Raw genomic sequence first — 20,306 nt, forward strand, 5'->3', positions numbered from 1 at the left:
GCTACATGGTGCTCTGGAGATTAGGGTGGTTGGAAAGCAAATACAGGCAGAGTTCTCAGAGAGACTGAGATTCCGGCCACTTGTGAAGAATAGGTGTGCACAAACGGCAGCTCCAGGACAAAAGAAGAGCGGGAATTTTGAATGACTTCCCAACAGTGAGAGGGGCGCTAAAGGGGCAAAGGATACACAGAACTTGCTGAAAAGGACAGGTGGACAAAATCATCCCGGCACACTCCACCCAGTATGTTGGAAACTTTCAGGAGCTTCAGATGCTCCAACCCCCTGGCTGGCAATGCAGTCCCAAGGCCCCCGAACTGCGGTATGCAGCCAGCCGCTCCTTCCTCCAGGCAGACACCGATTCGCACAGCTGCTACCCCATCTAACACGCCAGGCCGCCCAGAGGGTGGCCCCACCTATAGCAGATACAGGTGCGTAACACAGAAGCTCCTACCAGCACGCTTGGCCCAGTGGCCCTGGTAGTGGAGGCAGGCACAGCAGCCAGGAAGCAGGAAAGAGCTCTTTCCTCCCGGCAGGCACCGGTACCACTTGCCTGCGACCCCCACCCTCACTGTAGGTGCAGGGCAGCTCCAGAGAGTAGAGCTTCTGGGCACTAGAAAAATGAAATGGCAAAATAATTTTGTACAAAGAAAGAATCAGAAGAAGCCAGAAAGAGGGCTAAATGAAACTGAAATCTCCAATCTTTTGATAAAGATTTCAAAATAAAAATCAAAAACATGCTCATGGAGATACAAAAAATATATTCACGATCTCACGGAGGACATCAGGAAAGAGACAGAAACTTTGAAATATACAGTACATGAAATGAAACATACAATGGAGGGATTTCAAAGTAGATTAGGTAAGGTAGAGGAGATGGTAAATGAAATAGAAATTAGAGAAAAGGAACACAAAGAAGCTGAGGCACAGAGAGGAAAGGATTCCTAGGAATCAAAGAATACTGAGAGAACTGTATGGCCAACCCAAGCAGAAAAATATTCGCAGTATAGGGTTACCAGTAGAAGAAGAGAGAGAATAAGGGATAGAAAGTCTCTTTGAGGAAATAATTGCTGAAAAATCCCCCAGTCTGGGAAAGAAAATAGTGTCTCATGTCATGAAAGTGCACAAATCTCCCAACACAAGGAACCCTAGGAAGACAACACCAAGACATATAATAATTAAAATGCAAGATCATCATTGAATTTGAAGCAGGGATTAAACAATTTCCAAATAAGCAAAAGTTGAGAGAACTTACCCCTTAGAAACCAACTCTACAAAGTATTTTAAAGAGACTGCTGCAGATGGAAGTGCTCCTAAGGCAAAGTAGCTGTCACGAGGGAAACTGAAACCACAGTAAAAGAGGTAGACCAATTAATTACTAAGCAAATACAAAATTAAATCAGCTACCGAAAAACTCACTCAATGGATACACAAAGAGTATAGAATGATATCTAACATATAAAGAGTGGGAGAGGAAGAAAAAGAAGGGACCAAAAAAAAAATGACCTTTAGATTCTGTTTGTAATAGCATAATAAACGAGTTAAGTCAGACTGTTAGACAGTAAAGAAGCCGACCTTGAACCTTTGGTAACCACGAATCTAAAGCCTGCTATGGCACTAAGTACATACCTATCAATAATCACCCTAGATGTAAATGGACCGAATGCACCAACCAAAAGACATACAGAATGGATAAAAAAAACAAGACCCTTCTATATGCTGCCTACAAGAGACTCACTTCAACCCCAAAGATAGACACAAACTAAAAGTGAAGGGATGGAACACGTATTTCATGCAAATAACGGAGGGAAAAAACAGGAGTTGCAGTACTTGTATCTGACAAAATTGATTTCAAAACAAAGAAAGCTGCAAGAGACAAAGAACGACAACACATAATGATAAAGGGGTCAGTCCAACAAGAGGATACAACCATTATAAGTATCTATTCACCCAATATAGGTGCACCCAAATACGTACAACACATACTAACAGAATTCAAGGGGGAAATAGAACGCAACACATTCATTCTAGGAGAGTTCAACACACCACTCACGCCAAAAGACAGATCAACTGGACAGAAAATAAGTAAGGAGACAGATCCATCGGTTCTACTGTGTTGTTCATTGCTGTTAACAGACAGCTACGGAACACTCCACCGAAAAGCTGCGGAACACAAATTATTCTCAAGTGTACATTAAATGTTCTCCAGAATACATCAGATACTAGTCCACAAAATGAGTCTCAGTAAATTCAGAAACACTGAAATTGTGCCAACCAGCTTCTTAGACCACAAAGGTATCAAACTAAAAATGAATTCTACAAAGGAAAGAAAAAACAGCACAAACACAGGGAGGCTTAACAACATGCTCCTAAACAATCAGTGGATCAGAGACCAAATTAAAACAAGATCAAGCAATATATGGGGACAAATAAAAACAACTCCACAGCCCCAAACCTGTGGGATGCAGTGAAGGCACTTCAAAAAGGAAAGTATATTGCAAATACAGGCTTCCCTCAAGAAAGAAAAAAAATCCCAAAAGAACAGTCTAAACTCACAGTTAATGAAACTAGAAAAAGAACAAATGAGGCCCAAAGTAGATGAGGGGACATAATAAACATCAGAACAGAAATAAATAAAATTGAGAAGAATAAAACAAGAGAAGAAAAATCAATGAAACCAAGAGCTAGTTCTTTGAGAAAATAAACAAAATAGATAAAACCCTAGGTAGACTTATCAAGAAAAAAAGAGTCTACACACATAAACAGAATCAGAAATGAGAAAGGAAAAATCACTATGGACACCACAGAAACACCAAGAATTATTAGACAATACTATGAAAAATTATATGCTAACAAACTGGATAACCTAGAAGAAAAGGACAACTTTCTAGAAATATACAACCTTCCAAGGCTGACCCAGGAAGAAACAGGAGAATCTCAACAGATAAATTACCAGCAATGAAATTGAAATGGTAATCAAAAAACTACCTAAGAACAAAACTCATGGACCAGATGGCTTTACTGCTGTATTTTATCAAACATTCGGAGAAGACCTAATGCTCCTTAAAGTTTTCCAAAAAGTAGAAGAGGAGGGAATAATTCCAAACTTCACTCTAATACCCAAACCAGGCAAAGACACCAGAAAAAAAAAAGAAAATTACAGACCAATATCCCTGATGAACAGAGATGAAAAAATACTCAACGAAATATTAGCAAACTGAACTAAAAAATACATAAAAAAGATCATTCATCCTGACCAAGTGGGATTTACTCCTGGGAGGCAAGGATGGTAAAAATTCCAATATCCATCAACATCATACATCGCATCAAATTAAAGGAGGAAGAAAATCACATGATGATCTCTATAGATGCTGGAAAAGCATTTGACAATATTTAACATTCATTCATTCATGATAAAAACTCTCAACAAAATGGGTATACAGGGCAAGTACCTCAACACAATAGAGGCCATTTACAACAAACCCACGGCCAACGTCATACTTAACAGTGAAAAGTTGAAAGCTTTTCCTTCAGTATCAGGAACAAGACAAGGATGTCCACTCTCCCAACTTTTATTCAACATAGTACTGGAGGTCCTAGCCATGGCAATCAGACGACACAAAGAAATAAAAGGCATCTAAATTGGTAAGGAAGAAGTTAAACTGTCACTGCTTGCAGGTGACATGATATTATACATAAAAAACCCTAAATTAAAGAATCTACCCCAAAACTACTAAAACTAATAACGAAGCAAAGTTGTATGATACAAAATTAATACACAGAAATCTGTTGCATTCCTATATACTATTAATGAATTAGCAAAAAGAGAAATCAGGAAAACAATTCCATTTACAATTGCAACCAAAAGAATAAAATACCTAGGAATAAACCTAATCAAGGAGAAAGACCTATACCCTGAAAATTATAAGAAACTCATGACAAAAATTCAACACACCATTAATAAATAGAAATACATCCCATGCTCATGAATAGGAGGAATTAATGTTGTCAAAATGGCCATACTGCCTAAAGCAGTCTATAGATTCAATGCAAGCCCTATCAAAATACAAACAGCATTCTGCAACAAACTAGAACAAATAGTTCTAAAATTCATATGGAAAGACAAAAGAGCAATCCTCAGAAGGAAGAACAAAGCTGGGGAGATTATGCTCCCTAACTTTAAGCTCTACTACCAAGCCACAGAATTCAAAACAATTGGTACGGGCACAAGAAAAGACACATAGATCAGTGGAAGAGAACAGATAGCCAAGATACAAACTCACACATACATAGCCAATTAATATACAATAAAGGAGCCATGGATATGCAATGGGGAAATGACAGCCTCTTCAACAGCTGGTGTTGGCAAAACTGGACAGATACATGAAAGAGAATGAAACTGATTTATTGGCTAACTCCACACACAAAAGTAAACTTGAAATGTATCAAAGACCTGAAGAAAAGTCTTGAAACCATAAACCTCATAGATGAAAACATAGGCAAAAATCTCTTAGACATAAACACGAGCAACCTTTTCCTGAACACATCTCCTCAGGCAAGGGAAACAAAAGGAAAAATGAACAAATGGAACTACATTAAACTAAAAAGCTTCTGTACAGCAAAGGACACCATCATTAAAACAAAAAGACCTCCTACAGTATGGGAGAATATATTTGTAAACAGCTTATCCAATACAGGTTTAACATCCAAAGTATATAAAGAGCTCACAATCCTCAACACCCAAAAACCAAATAACCCGATTAAAAAAATGAGCAGAGAATCTTAACAGGCACTTCTCCGAGGAAGAAGTTCAAATGGCCAAAAGGCACATGAAAAGATGCTTCAAATCGCTAATTATCAGTGAAATGTAAATTAAAACCACAATGGGATATCACCTCACACCAGTTAGGATAGCCAACATCCAGAAGACTAGAACAACACATGCTGGCAAAGATGTGGAAAAAGGGGAACCCTCCTACACTGCTGGTGGGAATGTAAATTAGTTCAACCATTGTGGAAAGCAATATGGAGGTTCCTCAAAAAACTCAAAATAGAAATACCATTTGACCTGGGAATTCCACTCCTAGGAATTTACCCAAGAAGACAACGTCTCAGATTCAAAAAGACATATGCACCCCTATGGTTATCACAGCACTATTTACAATAGCCAAGAAATGGAAGCAACCTAAGTGTTCATCAATAGATAAATGGATAAAAATGTGATACATACATACAATGGAATATTATTCAGCCATAAGAAGAAAAATCCTACCATATGTAAGAACATGGACGGAGCTTTGGGGTATTATGCTCAATGAAATAAGCCAGGAGGAAAAAAAAAGTACCAAATGGTTTCATTCATTTGTGGAATATAACAACAAAGCAAAACTGAAGGAACAAAACAGCAGCAGACTCACAGACTCCAAGAAGGGACTAGCAGTTAACAAAGGGAAGGGGGTTGAAAGGGTAGGTGGGGAGGGAAGGAGAAGGGGATTAAAGGGCATTATCATCAGCACACACAATATACCTAGGTCATAGGGAAGGCAATATAGCATGGCAAAGACAAATAATGACTCTATAGCATCTTACTATGTTGATGGACAGTGAATGCAATGGGATCTGCGGGGGAGTTGACAATATGGATGAATACTGAAATCACAATATTGCTCATGTGAAACCTTCATTAAGATTGCAGTATCAATGATACCTTAATTAAAAAAAAAGATGTTGGTTTCGTACTCAAATACCAGTAACATAGTGTACATCTTCATGCTTTAAATTAAAATATTTAAGATGCAAATATATCACTTGTTAATGATTCCCCCCATGATATCCTGTTTTCTTTGATTCCCTAACTCAACTGTGAGTTTCATAAAAGGGCAAATACAATATGGAAGAGAGTAGTTTATAACTCCAGGGGTTAAAGCTAGGAGCAAGAACAACTTTATTTAATACAAGATAGGACTTTCCCTTTCTAATAAAGAAATGCTGTATGATTAGCATCATTTGAGGTGCTGAGCCTGTTAAGGATATTAAGAACTGATTCTTTCAACATACATTTTCTAAAAGTCTGCTATGAATCAGGCATTGCACTGGCACAAAATATTAATATAGTTCCTTCTCTCAAATACTCACATTCCAGTAGGAGACACAGACCTACAAACAAATAAAAAGAACCGTATTACAAATGCTCATGACAGAGTAGTGGTTATAAATTCTCAGGGAGCAGGGTGGGCAGCTCAGACCCCTTTGAAAATTTGATGAAAGCTTTAACCCTTTTCTTCAAACATGCATTCCCACATAAACTCTGCATAGTACTTAAAGGAATTCATGGATCAGCAATACCAATCCATGAATTCGAAGCAATATAAACATTGCTGGGGGGTAAAGTGTTCACGGACTTCAGAGAGGCAGTAACATCTCAGCTGACCTCTGGAGGAGCTCTCTAGGCAATGAAACGAACTAAAGGGCTCCTGGGTGGAGGAAACCATATGAAGTGGGCACCATATCTGTCTAAGCTGCCACTGTACTCCTTGTGTCTGGCACAGAGCTGGACTCATAATGTAAGCTCTTAAATATTTGTTAAAGGACTGAACAAGCATGTTCTGACAACTGTAACACACAAGGCCCCTAGTCGGGTCTGTTGCATACTGACATGAAAGAGTTAGCAAGCCTTTTCCACCGCTGCTTTAGAATGTGACCTCTGGTTTAACCACCTAGCTCTGTTACCCTGGAAACCAGGTAGATGGCAGGTGTCAATTATATTGCTAGGCAACATTGCTTATGGTAAAAATGATCCTGACAGGTAAATTGCATCTGGACCGGGAGGAAGTATGAATAAGCTGTAAATACCTGATAAGGATCCATGTTTGGGACTTCCCTGCATGCAGGCCTATGTGAAGAACCCTAGGAACTATGCCAAAGAATCACCACAAGGATACTGGCTGGTCAGGGCACGGGACTGCTTCTCAGCATAGCTCTTGCACCAGCTTGATGCGGATCTGGAGCCGTGTACCTGGAACCGTGTACACAGGGAGACAAGAGTCTGCAGACGAACATGTGAGCTCTCATGGCTGGAAGTGAGACAGGACTCCTACCAAGAGGAATTCCCGATGCTGTCCGACCGGCAAGCTGGCGAGACATGCGACCTGTGCTTGTGTCACACACCCGTACCTTTGGTTGCTCAAGCAGACCTCTGGTGGGCACCACACACACCCAATTCCATGTATGCTCCCTACAGCTGTGTGAGGTAAGAGTTTCCATTCCCCTGTTACAGAGGAAGAAAGGTAGGCTCAGAAATGTGAAATGATCTACACAAGTTCACAGAGCCAGAGGGGATGAGTGAAGGCAGGATCTTAACCCAGGTGTTTCTGGCTCCAAAACTATAAACTCTCATTTGGAACATATTCCCTCCCCTGGCAACGCAGAATGCCAGTAAAGAAGCCTGGGTGCTGGCAAACAGTGTGGGGTACTACATGTGCCAACCTAAGGGGCAGGCATGTGGTTCTACAGGTGGGTGGGATGTGTTACAGAATTTTAAGCAGGAAGTTATAGGTCACATTTGAATTTTTACAAAGAAGAGGAAGAAGGAAAAGAAAAGTGCCTGTTTAGAGTGGGAGGTAGGCCTAAAAAGGATCCTAGATCTTCTCCATTACTAAGATTATGTCTTGTGACATTTTGCATGTAGTGCCAACAGATTCTCAATACAGTGCAAAAGACAGTAATGACAAAATCTCATACATGATCAGAGATATGAAAGTGCATCAAAATTTACAGAGATCTGGGAGACTTGACGCACGTTCGCACAAAATGCGTTATTTCAAACTTAACTTGAGCCTGTATCACAGTGTATAAAAGTTTTAACATATCCCATAACTATCGACATAAGACATCAGGAGCAAGAAAGTGCCTAATTCACAAACCACTGCAAAGATCAAAGTGTCTTTATAGCAGAAAGAATTGTTTCTGATGATTTGAAAAAACATAAAATCTTTAAGAACAGAAGATTATTTTAATCACAGGTCTACTGAAAGTAAGTACTGAAAACGCTAAAACTTTGATATAATCTACTTCCCAAGAGAACTTTCAAAACAGAAAACATTTTTTTCAAGGTAGTGTTTAGGTAAAAAGCTCATAAAAAAGAGTCAAATGATTTCTTGAATTTTCTTTCAGCTTAGGATTCTATGACAAACAGCAATATATGTTTATAATAAATTGAAATTTGCTAGTTATTTTTAATGCATGAAGTATAAGCTTTTGAGAAAAATAATGTAAAATGTACTTCTAATCAATGCTATTAATTATGCTTATTTAAAACTTAAAGGTAGAGACAAGAAAATGAAATGCCCCTTAACTTTAAAATCAATTATTGAAAACAGTGGTAATAACATGAAGTTCTTATAGATTGGATAACAACCTTCCGGACATTAAGAATTTTAAGGATATCAAATATCTAAAGCTCAAAATATGGCTGCTGGAATTCAGATAAATTGAGCTGATATTATCCAATTGGTGAGCTACAAATCCTATGAACTTGGCTTTGCATTTTATTAACATTGTGTACATAGTATCGTTAGACCCATAAAGTATAGTGATTTTATTCCAAAAGTCTGTACAGTGTTGCCAACAATCCTTATTCTTTTTCACTTCTTTGTTCTCTTTCACAAAGAAGATTATATTCAGGGGAATAGTTACTTCCAGAGACTACAGCTGGTCTGTCAAGTGGATATATTCTGACATGTCCTATGTTTCCAGAAAGTCTATTCTGCTCATTTCCTTCTAGAGTTTCAATGCCCTCACGAGCTTCTGGGCTGATTCCTAGCTCAGCTGGTGTACGCAGAATGGGGAGGCCTGTCCAGAGACCTCAGGAAACTTCTCCGATGGAGTGAAAATCGAAAGCCTTGCTTCAAAGTCTGGCAACTGATGTAATTCAGATCTGACATGAATTTATTCCTAGGAGACATAACAAATTCCAACATAATGACTATTTAAATGTTTCTGAGACTATTCACAAAGAAGTAGATTTTGTTATTATTGTTGCTTAATATTAGAGCCTGTTAGTCTCAATAACAGCATAATCACAAACTATATATATATGTTCAGATAATTTTTGTAGAAAAACTCTGCTAAATTGGTGAAAATGTAAACTGGAGAGTTTTGTATTAAAGAAGCATTATTTACTTTCAAATAACCAAAACAAATAGGTAAGAGCATGTGGTTCTAAATTAGCAAAAAAAAGACTGTTGTAATTAGCAGATTTCTTACACCCTGGTACTAATAAGTATTAAAAGCCACTAATGAGTCTTAATAAACAGTCCCCCACACCTTATTTCTACAATTTGCCTGACACATTTTATTTTGTTAAAAAAAGAGGAACAAGCATTCGTCTTGCATTACCCAAACAATCATGAATCATAGAACCTAAGGTACAACTTCATGAGATTCACCAGTCACAGAATTTTCATGCCAGCAGGGCTCACAGGCTTACCTAATCTATCCTCCTCACTTTACAGATGAAAAAAACTGAAGCCTAAGGAATTAAAGTGACTTGTTCCCACATAACAAGGCTAGTCAGCAAGTAGATTCTAACTCTGCACCATGGCTGCTATTTGAGGAGCTCCCAGTACAGATAAATCAACATATTCCTAGGTACCCTCCTGGGAAAATGGCTTACAATTAATTAGTTGATTTTTGATTATAGCACCTACAAGCCTCTTCTGAAATAGCTTTGTTTCATTTTCTATTCAGTAAGCACAGAGGTCCTTACCACCCGCATAAAACAGATAACTGAGGGAGGAGTGAGAAGACCACCAGGCTAATGAAAACAGTCAAGATAAAATCCTTGTGCAGATACTGCAGGATGCTTTTTTTCCCATAAAATAGTCAGGGGGTATGCTGCCTAAGAGGGAAACGTAAGCAAAGCCTCGGATCACTTACTAAGGGGTTTTCTGCATTGTTCAAGAGGCAGTCACATGCCAGACACACAGGTGTGACAGGAAAAGGCGTGCGGGTAAGTAGGCCTTGCCTAATTGAGGCAAGGGCTAAGTCAACTCCACAATTTGTCTTCTCACTAAGAAAAAGGGGGAAAGGTAGGTGATTTCCCTGACACACTTGAAAAATAAGAGTTCTGAATCATAAGATCTGAAATACTAACAAACAAGATAATTTGTTAGTCTGCTAATAAAACCGATTTGGAAAACGGATTGGAAGGCGTCTCTAAAACCAATTAAGAGACTGTTAAGCATTTACTATTATACATGTTACAGACTTAAACTTTTCTGGCAAGTTTGGGAAACAGGCCTGCCTTACTGTGCTTACTTAAGAGGCTGGGCAGCATATGGACGAGGCTCCCCAGCTACTACGTGTAAAGCTGCAGGTCACTCCCCATTCCTGCCTCTACACCACATGGCCTCCTGATGGCCTGGGTCAGGGAGAGGGAAACTGTCCTTGGTGTTGGCCTCTAAGAGCCCTACTAGTTATCAAATCCATAATCATAAGAAGGATTTTTGTGTCAACAAAACAGAAGATACAGTTCCTGAATAGGAAAAATGGGGGCTACACATAATGACTTCACATCACTCTTTTCCACAGAGACACAAATTTCATGAATGAGCCTATCATTTACTGTAAGAAGCACCAGGAAATACTGTTATGCTGAACGTAACTTGTTCCTACTGTATCTCTTAGGTCACCTTATTTGTAGTATAGACGTGCATGTTTCAGCAACTTTATATGAGAGTTAAACCAAAGCCTGAAGTGGACTGGGAAAAGGAAAAATCTGTACATTGGGATCCCTTGGACATTTCAGGCTATGGTGGGCCTTCCACAGAGAACATACTCTACTGCAACTTCCGCCCTCAGGTAATCTGAGCAAGGATGTTCTCCTCTCCTTTACAGCTGCTGTTACCTCATTTCTTATCCAAGATAATCATTCAGAGGATATGCTGTTCACAACGCCCCACCCAGGTAACTTTCCGTGATCTCACCTACCTGGGACATTGCCAGGAATTACAAAGCAAGCATAAGAGGTTGGTGGAGGGCCAAAATAAGCACCCTCACATTTACTCAATTCAATCCAGCAGTAACTCACTGTGAGTGCGCTGTTCACAATCTGCCCAACGCTGGAGATGATGAAGATGGTGATAGTGATGATGATAAGAATAATAATCGTAGCAGTGGCTATCACATCGCTCACCATGTGCCAGGCACTGTTACAAACACTTAAAAACTCATTGGATTCTCCTAGCAAGCCTATAAGGTACCTCCTATTGTTACCTATATTTTTATAGCCGTCAGCAAAAATCCTCTCAGTCAGAAGCTTACCCCACCTGCCTTAACACTGATGTTTCCTCTTAGTAATTTCCAACTACTAATCTCCTTAAATATAAATTCCTACTTTTCCTTGTATTCAGTGCCAAGCCCAATCTCTCTCCCCTGCAAAGCCCCATTGCAGTGGTTCCTAAATCTATCCCAGCAGTCCCCCTGAATAAATTACCTTACTGTCTTTAACAAGTGTCGTGAATAACTTTAACAGAATTACATTATTTTTCTTTAAAACAATCAATAAACATGGAGAAAAAGTATAACATCTTGAGTCTCAAACCTCAGTATCCTCAAATTCCCTTTCTAAAGCTTCTTCAATATGCATATCGACTCTACAAATATACAAAATATCTGGTATGTATATGTATATACCAGATATACATTTAGCATGTTATGTGTACCGGAAGATTAAGTGGAATTTACTTACTCCTTCATTCTTCATCTCTGGCTCCTTCCCATTTGACTGATGTTCTGGTTATCCTTCCCTTGCCCCCACCTCTCCTCACTGGCAGGGTATTGTGGGGATGTAAGAACCTCAGCCCCTCCTCTCTGCCAAGCCCGTGTTTCTGACCCTGTCCCATCACTTGGATCTTCTGCCGAGGACTTCTCTCATGGCTCCAGATTCTCTGGTTTGGGATGGTATCATCTTCAGCCTGCCATTCAGACAAAAAAATGGTATGGGATTCATGCTGGTAGACTTCCTATGGCCTCATCATCACCCTGTTGTTGAAAAAGATACCTATATTTATTTGAGTGCGGTGGTTTTACTTATCAAATATTTGCTTATCAATACAGGCATCATTACTTAAAATGGCCAAGGGCAAGCCTAGGCGAGCCTTATGAAGGATCTGACACGGGAGGCCCCTCTGGCTTCCAGATCCCTCGGCCTTTCTAGATCCTTGTAAAGGGCAGGATGCAATTCCCTTGCAGCTCAAGCTTAACTCAGATTGATCTCTGATTGTGAATTTAGCTAGAATGTTTCCTTCCTTTCCTTTTTTTATTCTTTTCCCTGGTCATTAGTTTAGTGTGTCTGTTAGATACTCTCAGTGATATCACTGTGTTTTTAATTTCCAATTGTAATGTAATTCAACCTGCTTAATACAAATAGATTTATATTTATTTCCTATCTCTACCCTCAGTTTTTTATTTATTTTGAGTACAATGAGAATGAAATCACACTTCAGAAATTTCCTTTATCTTGTTTATCTTACAGTGACAAGAAGAATCTGTTTTTGCCTGGACTACTCATTTTGATGAAATTTCTAAATGTATTAGATTTCTGAATAGATATTTCCATTCACTATAAATTCCTAGTAGGAAAAGTATTTGGGAATATCAGCAAGTTGCAAATGATTATATAATAATACGTTGCTCATTAGCAGAGCCAAACTCATAGTCTTTATCTTGTGTTTCATTTTCTCTTCAGTTTCTAAAACTTGCCATTTTAAGTAATGATGTCTATATTTACAAATGTCTGGGTCAGAAAAACTACCACAGAATTTTGGAGGGGAAAAAGGTGAAGGAGCAATTTATGTGGGGTGGGAGGGGGTTCCATGTTTTTCTCTCATTTTCTTGCAACATTCCCCTCATGGGTGGGCCTAATCTTGGAGTTAAGTAGCAGTGGTGGTACCAGAGAATAAAAACCCACAGAAACTTTCTCTTTCTATCCAAAGAATAGGCAGCAGGGCCTCTTTTTGTGCAAAAAACTCTTTTTATGTTGAGGGCAGAATCCTGTTGTTTTTCCACCTTTCCTTCTGCACCTTTACTGAGCCACCAGTAACAGAGGTCCTCATGGCAATGGTATGCCCATCTAAACTCTAAAAGAAACTACAACTGTCAGGCCAGAGTACCTAGCAAAAAATTACCATCACGGGCTTGAGAATGATAGTAAAATTCCAGAGAGGAAAAAGCTCTAAAGAGTGCCAGTAATCTTTTATGTGGTCCTTCACAAGTCTGGGGTTCAGCCCTGAGCTGAGCATGTGGGAGAGACCCAAAGTATCACAACAAAGGCACTGGGAGATTTCAGCCTCTCTGTGAATGTCATGTGTGCGTGACAGACCGAAGCAGCAGAGCCGCTGCCAGCACTTGATAAAGGTTAAAACCACCAGTCTGAAAAGGGAGTGAGAGAACTCATGGTCTTCAAAGCTAGTGTTTTGATTGCCTGAAAACAAAACAAAATCAAATCAGGAAATGAGCAATTATAACACCATAAGTGGACCAACTATGCTCCATGAGTTTAAAATTTTAAAAATTAGTAATAAATTGAGGAAACTTCTCAGCAGCCAAATAAAAACCATAGCAAATAATCAGATGGGAATTTTAGAACTGAAAAATATAATATCTGAATTAAAAAACTTATTGGCTAGGCTCATTATCAGAATGGAGATGACAGAGGAGACAGTGAACTTGAACAAATAACCAGTTGAAAGGATTCATTCTGAAGATCAGAGAGAAACGGGAAAGTAACAAAAGGTCTAACACCTGTGTCATTTTGAGTCCCAAAAGAAGAGTAGAAAGAGATTGCTGCAGAATAAATATTAGGGAAAGTGGCTGCAAACTTCCCAAATTTGGTGGAAGATCCACTTATAAAACCGAGAAAGCCAGCAAATGTCAAACAAAATAAACTCAAAATCATGTTTAGATACAGCATAATCAAACACCTGAGAGCTAAAGGTAAAATATATAGACAGACATACAGATCTAGATTAGATAAAAAATATTTATATGTAATATGTATTTCTTTATATCATTCTAAATGTACATCTGTGTACATGAATGTATCTTGAGAGCTCCTAGAGGAAAATGTCACTTTATATAAAGGAATACAGTGATTTGAATGACTGAACACTTTTTAAAAATCCAATATGGCACCTGAAGACTGTAAAACAACAGTTTTGATGTTCTGGAATAAAATACATGCAACAATCAAAAAAAATATCTACCCATAATTTTATGTCTAATGAAAATACATTCAAGAATTAAGGCTACAAAATACATTTGCAGAGGATGGAAAACTAATGAAATTACTCACCAGCACGCTTGCTGTTAAAGAAATGCTAAGGCAATAACTGGAGAATGAAAAGAAATTATAACAAAGGGAAACTTGGAACTCCAGGAATGCATAAAGATCAGTAGAAAGTATACAAATCTGAGTGTGTATAAAAAAATTAATTCTTCTTTCTTCAGTTTTAAAAAATAAGTCTGAAAACTGTATCAATTCAACATATTAATTATACATTTAATGTAAACTACACATTTTCTGTTAGCAGTAGTATAATATATATGTTTAGCTTTGTGGGTCATGTGGCCTCTGTTGCAACTGATCAACTTTGCCACTAAAGTTCACAGCAGTCATAAACAATATGAAGTGCATGGATGTGATCAGGTTGGTCTGCAGTAAGCTGGATTTGACCCACAGGCTGTAGTTACTATCCTAGGTCTAAGCATAACAAAGAAAACACAGTGTTGACACATTACATAAAAAACACAATGCTCAGTTATGCTCTCTACAAGAAACTTGTCACAAATATAAATAAATAGACTAAATGATGATCAGTTGCAAACAAAATCAGAAGAAAGCTGGAGTGGCTATACTGATAACAGACAATATACACTGCAGAACAAGGAATATTTCTAGAGGCAAATCATCATGATAACAAAAGATTCAATTTACCAAATACTCGTAACACACTAAATGTGTATACAACTAAGAGCAGATCTTCAAACCAAAAGCTAATAGAACTGAAAGGGGAAAACAGATACGATTGCAATCATAATTGGGAACTTTTGTCTTCTTCTCTCAGCAATAAATAGAACAAGTAGAAAGAAAATCAGCAATACAAGAGAAAAACCAAACAAACCTTAATAAGCTTGACGTAATTGACATTTATAGAACATTCTATCCAACTACAGTAGAATGCACATGTATATAAATCATCTCGATGTTCAGCCTAACAAGTTGTAAAAAGAAAAGCAAATCAAAAGAAGCAGAGGAAAGATAAAAAGTGATAAGGTACCAATAAAGTTGAAATGGAAAAACAATAGAGAAAAACAACTAAACCCTTTGAAAAAGATCAATAACATCGATAAAACTTTAGTCAGACTGATCAATTAAAAAAAGGAAAGACCATAAATACAAATACAGGAATGAGAGAGGATATAACTACAGACTCTAAAGCCACAAGAAGGAAAATAAGGGATATGACAAACAACTTTTTGCCTTTAAACTTGACAACTTAGAAGAGCTAGACTAATACCTTGAATGACACAAACTCTCAAAGCTCGCTATTTAAAGAAAACCTCATTATTTCTAACTCAATTTAAAAAATTGAATTTAGAGTTAAAACCCTTGCAACAGTAACAACAAAGAAAACAAATCTTAGCCTCAGCTATGTTACTGGCATACACTGCCAAACACTTCAGGGGGAAATAACAATTCTATATAAATTCTTCCAGAAAAGGGAAGAATCAGAAACACATTCCAACTCATTTTATGAGGCTCTGTTCTTGTGGTTCCAAAACTTGACAAAAATATTACAAAAACTGAAAACCAAAAACCAATTGCCATCATGAAGAGATGCAGAATGCCTTAAAGTATTAGCAAATCTAATCAGTAATATACAAAAAAGGATAAAAATATGGTGGCAAAATGCTGCTTATCCTTAAGAAGCTAGGCCGGTTTGATTCAACATTACAAAATTAACCCGATGTAATTTATTACATCGAAAGACTAAGAAGAAAAAGCATATGATCATGTTAGTTGATGCAGAAAAAGCATGTCACATAATTTAATACCCACTTATGAGAAAACTGACTAGAAAGGAATTATTAAACATGACACTGAACATCTACAAAAAAACCTACACCTACTGTAGTATTTAAAACCAGTGTCGTCCTTAATAGTGCTTTCCTCTAAGACTGGAAACGAGGCAAGGATGTTTATTCAGCCTTATACCGGGGATCCCAGCCAATGCAATAAGGTGATAAAAAGGAATTAAAAAATAAAGATAGGAAAATAATGGATACAAATGCCTCTATTTTTATTTATTATTGCAGACCACATGATTCCCTAAGTAGAATAACCCAAAAAAATTTACAATAGAAAAGAACAAAACAAAGTGACTAGAACAAGTAAGTGAGTATAGCAAGGTTTCAGGATACAAGGAATAAAAATAAATTCTATTTTTAAACACTAATAATAATCAAAAATTTAAAAACAAGTGTCATTTTTAATAGCTAAAAAAAAGAAAATAATAAACATGTTGTACTTTGTTATACACCTAACAAGTGTGAAGGATCTGGATGCTGAAAATTACTCCAGCAGGCAGTCAATTAGCTTGGCTTCACTATGCACAGATTTCAAGTATCATGACTTGGTTTAATAATGCCAGTACCCCCAAACACTGTCAGATTCATTTGCCACAGTATATCAACAGTGACTAATTGCATAAAGTATAAACTTCACTGCTACTTCTTTAGTTCACAAATTACTGTGTAAATACAGATCTGCAGCATGATCAGCGACCAATGATGTCATCTTTCGAACTCTGTTCATGATTGGTCCCTGTGCATCTGTTATTTAGTTCACACTCACCAAAATGTATAGTTGTTTTATCTCGTCTCCCCGTGACAAATCCACATGACATTTTACAAAAATAAATAATCAAAAGACGGAGTGCCCAAAAGAGGGAAAGTGCAGCAAAGGATCAAAAAGTGATCATGCTGGAGGTGAAGTTATACTCAAGCATGAATGGAGTTACAGGAGTAGCCAAGGAGAATGCTGACAGTACCGTTTGAGAGCCTCTACCTAAGCAGCTGGGGGAACTCAAAACAAAACTTACCAAAAGAAAGAAGAACATAGTGAAAAAGATGAAGACATCCCAGAGGAAGTAATATTGGCAAGAAACTTCCTATCAAGTGAACTCTTGAGAGAGATTTTATACACCATAAGTACCAAATACAAGGATGGAAGCCAATCCAAGCTTACAAAGAAACGCGACAACTCACGAAAGCACAGAAAAATGCTTGCTCCGTATCGTTACTGATATGACAAGAAGTAGGCATGGATGTTCAAACATCTCCAAAATTGTGGCAAGAACATAAATCTGTAAAAGTAAACATGAAAAGTAACGCAGCTTGCTAAATAAAATAAGATTGCTACTTACCTTTGCCATAGCATGTTCACTGACTTTTCTATGATATTCCTCACATTTTTACACTTATTTTATGTGATTATCAATTAAAGTGATATAATTATTTCTTGTTCGTTTACTGAGCAAAGCACCATGGTCAGTGAAATGTGTTTAATTTATTGTAATCAACTTCAGCAGAATATGAGTTCAGAATAATTTTATCAAATCTGCTAATGAAATTCTTTTTTATAAATTGCTTTCTTTTCCTTCATGGTTTAAACCATCAGTACCACTACAAATCTACAAACTGTAACAAAAGTTAGAAGAATGTTAGAAAAGATGTTATTTTAAATATCAATAGACTACACTTTATTTTTGCTCTCCATTATTATAATTCCACAATATTTTATATTCTTTTAACTAAAATCAAACTCTAAAGAAAAAATCAGGAACAGTTCTTTATAAATACTCATTTCTCTGATAATATTCTCCCCTGCTATCTGTGGAAAGGTCCTTTAATGGTTTCCACAAACCTCAAGGACTGGTTTTAGTTCAAATAATTCATCTGATAGATGAATCTAATGGTAGATACCATTAGAAATATTCTTTCAATGGTTTTGAAATTCATTTACAAAAAGGACAGTATTTTTAACTCATTTATTGACTTTGGCATTCATCATAGTTCAGAACCATTTTCGGTTCCTATTGATTTGTTTATTTTGAGGCAACCAACTACCGTGTGTGTGAGAATATTTGGCATATTCAGACACCCTGGAAGGGAATACCTCATTGTTTCAAAGCCATCAACAGAAGGTATCACCACCACCATTACCAAAAAAATGTGCTTGTTTCCTATTATTATTTTCTTATAGGCCTTGGCCTAAGCACTTCAGAAATTTTAACTCCCTGAATCCATACAAAAGGAACTGTTATTATTTCCCCTAGTCTACAGATGATAAGACAGAGGCACAGAGAATCTAATTGCTCACTGTAGCACAGGCAGTGGGGAAGCCAAGAGTCAGACCTAAGCATTTGGAATCAGAATTCATGATCCTATCCACCAAACTGACTTAGGACAAGTCTTGGGAGGAAGTCCAGTGCAGGTAAAATGCATTTTCTCTGCCACTGACATCAGTGTGATCTCAGACCAAAGTGCTTGCTCTCAGTCGAGTTCATTTCCTATAAAGTGTGATGTTGGACTGAAGCACTATTGATGACTTGAACAGCTATTCTTTTACTTGTAGATGATTCTGTTTATTGTGGCTGGTTTGAAGTTTCTTTTGAGCAGGTCATGCTATACAGACCTTGCAGACTATCTTGCAAGCAAACGGTTAAGCACTTCATGTTTATTTTCTTGAAACCAGAAGGATGAGTAGATAGGAGTGCACAAGAATCTGGATGATCTTCACTTATTCAATGATGAAATCATGTGGTTGAACTGATGAAATATGAATATTTCTCTCAGCACTATGCTCTCACCCATCCTGTCAACTAGCATTGGAGAAACCCTTACTATACTTTGAAATGCATACGTATATACACATACTGAAAACCCACATGAAATCAAGCATAAACACAGAAAATTATATAAGAGCCATACAAAATTTTATCTGTTTATGGAAGACATCTGTAGTTAAGGGAACAATGTCAAAGAAACATTTATTTTTCTGATGGTGTCTCCTTAAGACTTCTCTTAGGGACAGATCAACTACCAGATGAGGGTGTCCTTAATAGAGGTGCAGTTGGAGCATATGACCCCAAAATTCTACCTAATGTAGAAAATATAGTTTATTGGTCAAGCCATGTCAGTTGTGTAAGTATGAGTAAGTCAAATCAATGTCACCTTCACAAATTAGTCAAACAAGGTGGCTGGCATTCTGTTCCCTTATTTTCCCTAGGCCAAGCACTTCTGTGTAGGGCAAATACTGTGCAAACACATTTGACAGCCCTAATCAAGATTAAAGGGCAGGCTGTTACACTGTCCCCAATATCAAGAGTTCTTTTTAATTTTTTTTTTAACAATTTCAAGTGAACGGAGTAGCAGCAAGCAGATATCCATCTGTGACTTCAATCAATAGAGACCAATTCCTGTAACACACAGGTGACATGGCAAAGGTCAGTGAGGTCTTATCGATCAATTTGCTAAAAGAAGCTGTAGTCAAGCAGAGCCAGGACCTAAACTATTTGCTAACATTTGAGAAGAATTATAGAATGTTAGAGCAGGAAGAGTCTTATATATGATCATATGTAGCCCTTTATTAAAAAGATGAAGGAAATTGAACTTAAATACATTTGGAAACTTTCCCTAAGATCAACTGTACCACAAAGGCCTTGCAAATGACTGACCCAAGTATACTGTAGAGAATGCATGTATAGAAACATGAGTAAATTTAGTATCTTAAATCTTTCCCCTTTTGTGGCAACAGTAGTCAGTTTTTTCTGCAAATAAGAAATGCAACAAATGTGAGTAGTGGTTTCACTTACTGATAGATATTTAGTAAGTGCTTACCAGCCCATTCACCTTGCTTTTTATACTGTAGATACCACTTTAAGAAAAAGGAATCACCAGTTAAAGATTGGCCATGTTGATTATACAATATAAGCCTTCTGCCAATACAATAGAGCTTATCTGCGCAATATAGTGCAGTTGGTTAACATATGGCCTTATTCATCTGTTCCCACCCTTATTTCTCTTTCTTCACAATACAGCATAGCAATCTAGAACATTGTATCTCTCATCATTTTCTGGTCTTCCTTCAGAGTCAAAATTGACCAAGATTCAGCTATTTCTAGACTCAGGGAGCTCTGTCAGTGCTCTTTCTAGACCACATCCTAAGTCAGATCAGTGTTATTACA

The 20,306-nt window shown here is 37.5% G+C and overlaps 1 protein-coding gene across 18 annotated transcripts in view; it reads right to left on the reverse strand.

The window, feature by feature from the left end:
- LOC140845334 (T-box transcription factor TBX18-like) overlaps positions 1 to 20,306 on the reverse strand; it is a 97,366-nt gene that overhangs the window by 36,361 nt on the left and 40,699 nt on the right. For 10 of the 18 annotated variants that reach the window (XM_073219308.1, XM_073219314.1, XM_073219310.1 and 7 more), the window contains one exon: positions 11,747 to 11,972. The exons of 2 other annotated variants lie outside the window; for them this stretch is intronic. The gene's annotated coding sequence lies outside the window, so the exon portion shown is untranslated. Of the gene's footprint in view, positions 1 to 1,252; positions 2,297 to 6,132; positions 6,154 to 11,746; positions 11,993 to 20,306 lie in introns of those variants that run through there. 6 more of the 18 variants (XM_073219319.1, XM_073219305.1, XM_073219321.1 and 3 more) reach the window with 4 other exon arrangements.

The sequence above is a fragment of the Manis javanica genome, chromosome 13, assembly GCF_040802235.1.
Source record: "Manis javanica isolate MJ-LG chromosome 13, MJ_LKY, whole genome shotgun sequence".
NCBI classification, from domain to species: domain Eukaryota; kingdom Metazoa; phylum Chordata; class Mammalia; order Pholidota; family Manidae; genus Manis; species Manis javanica.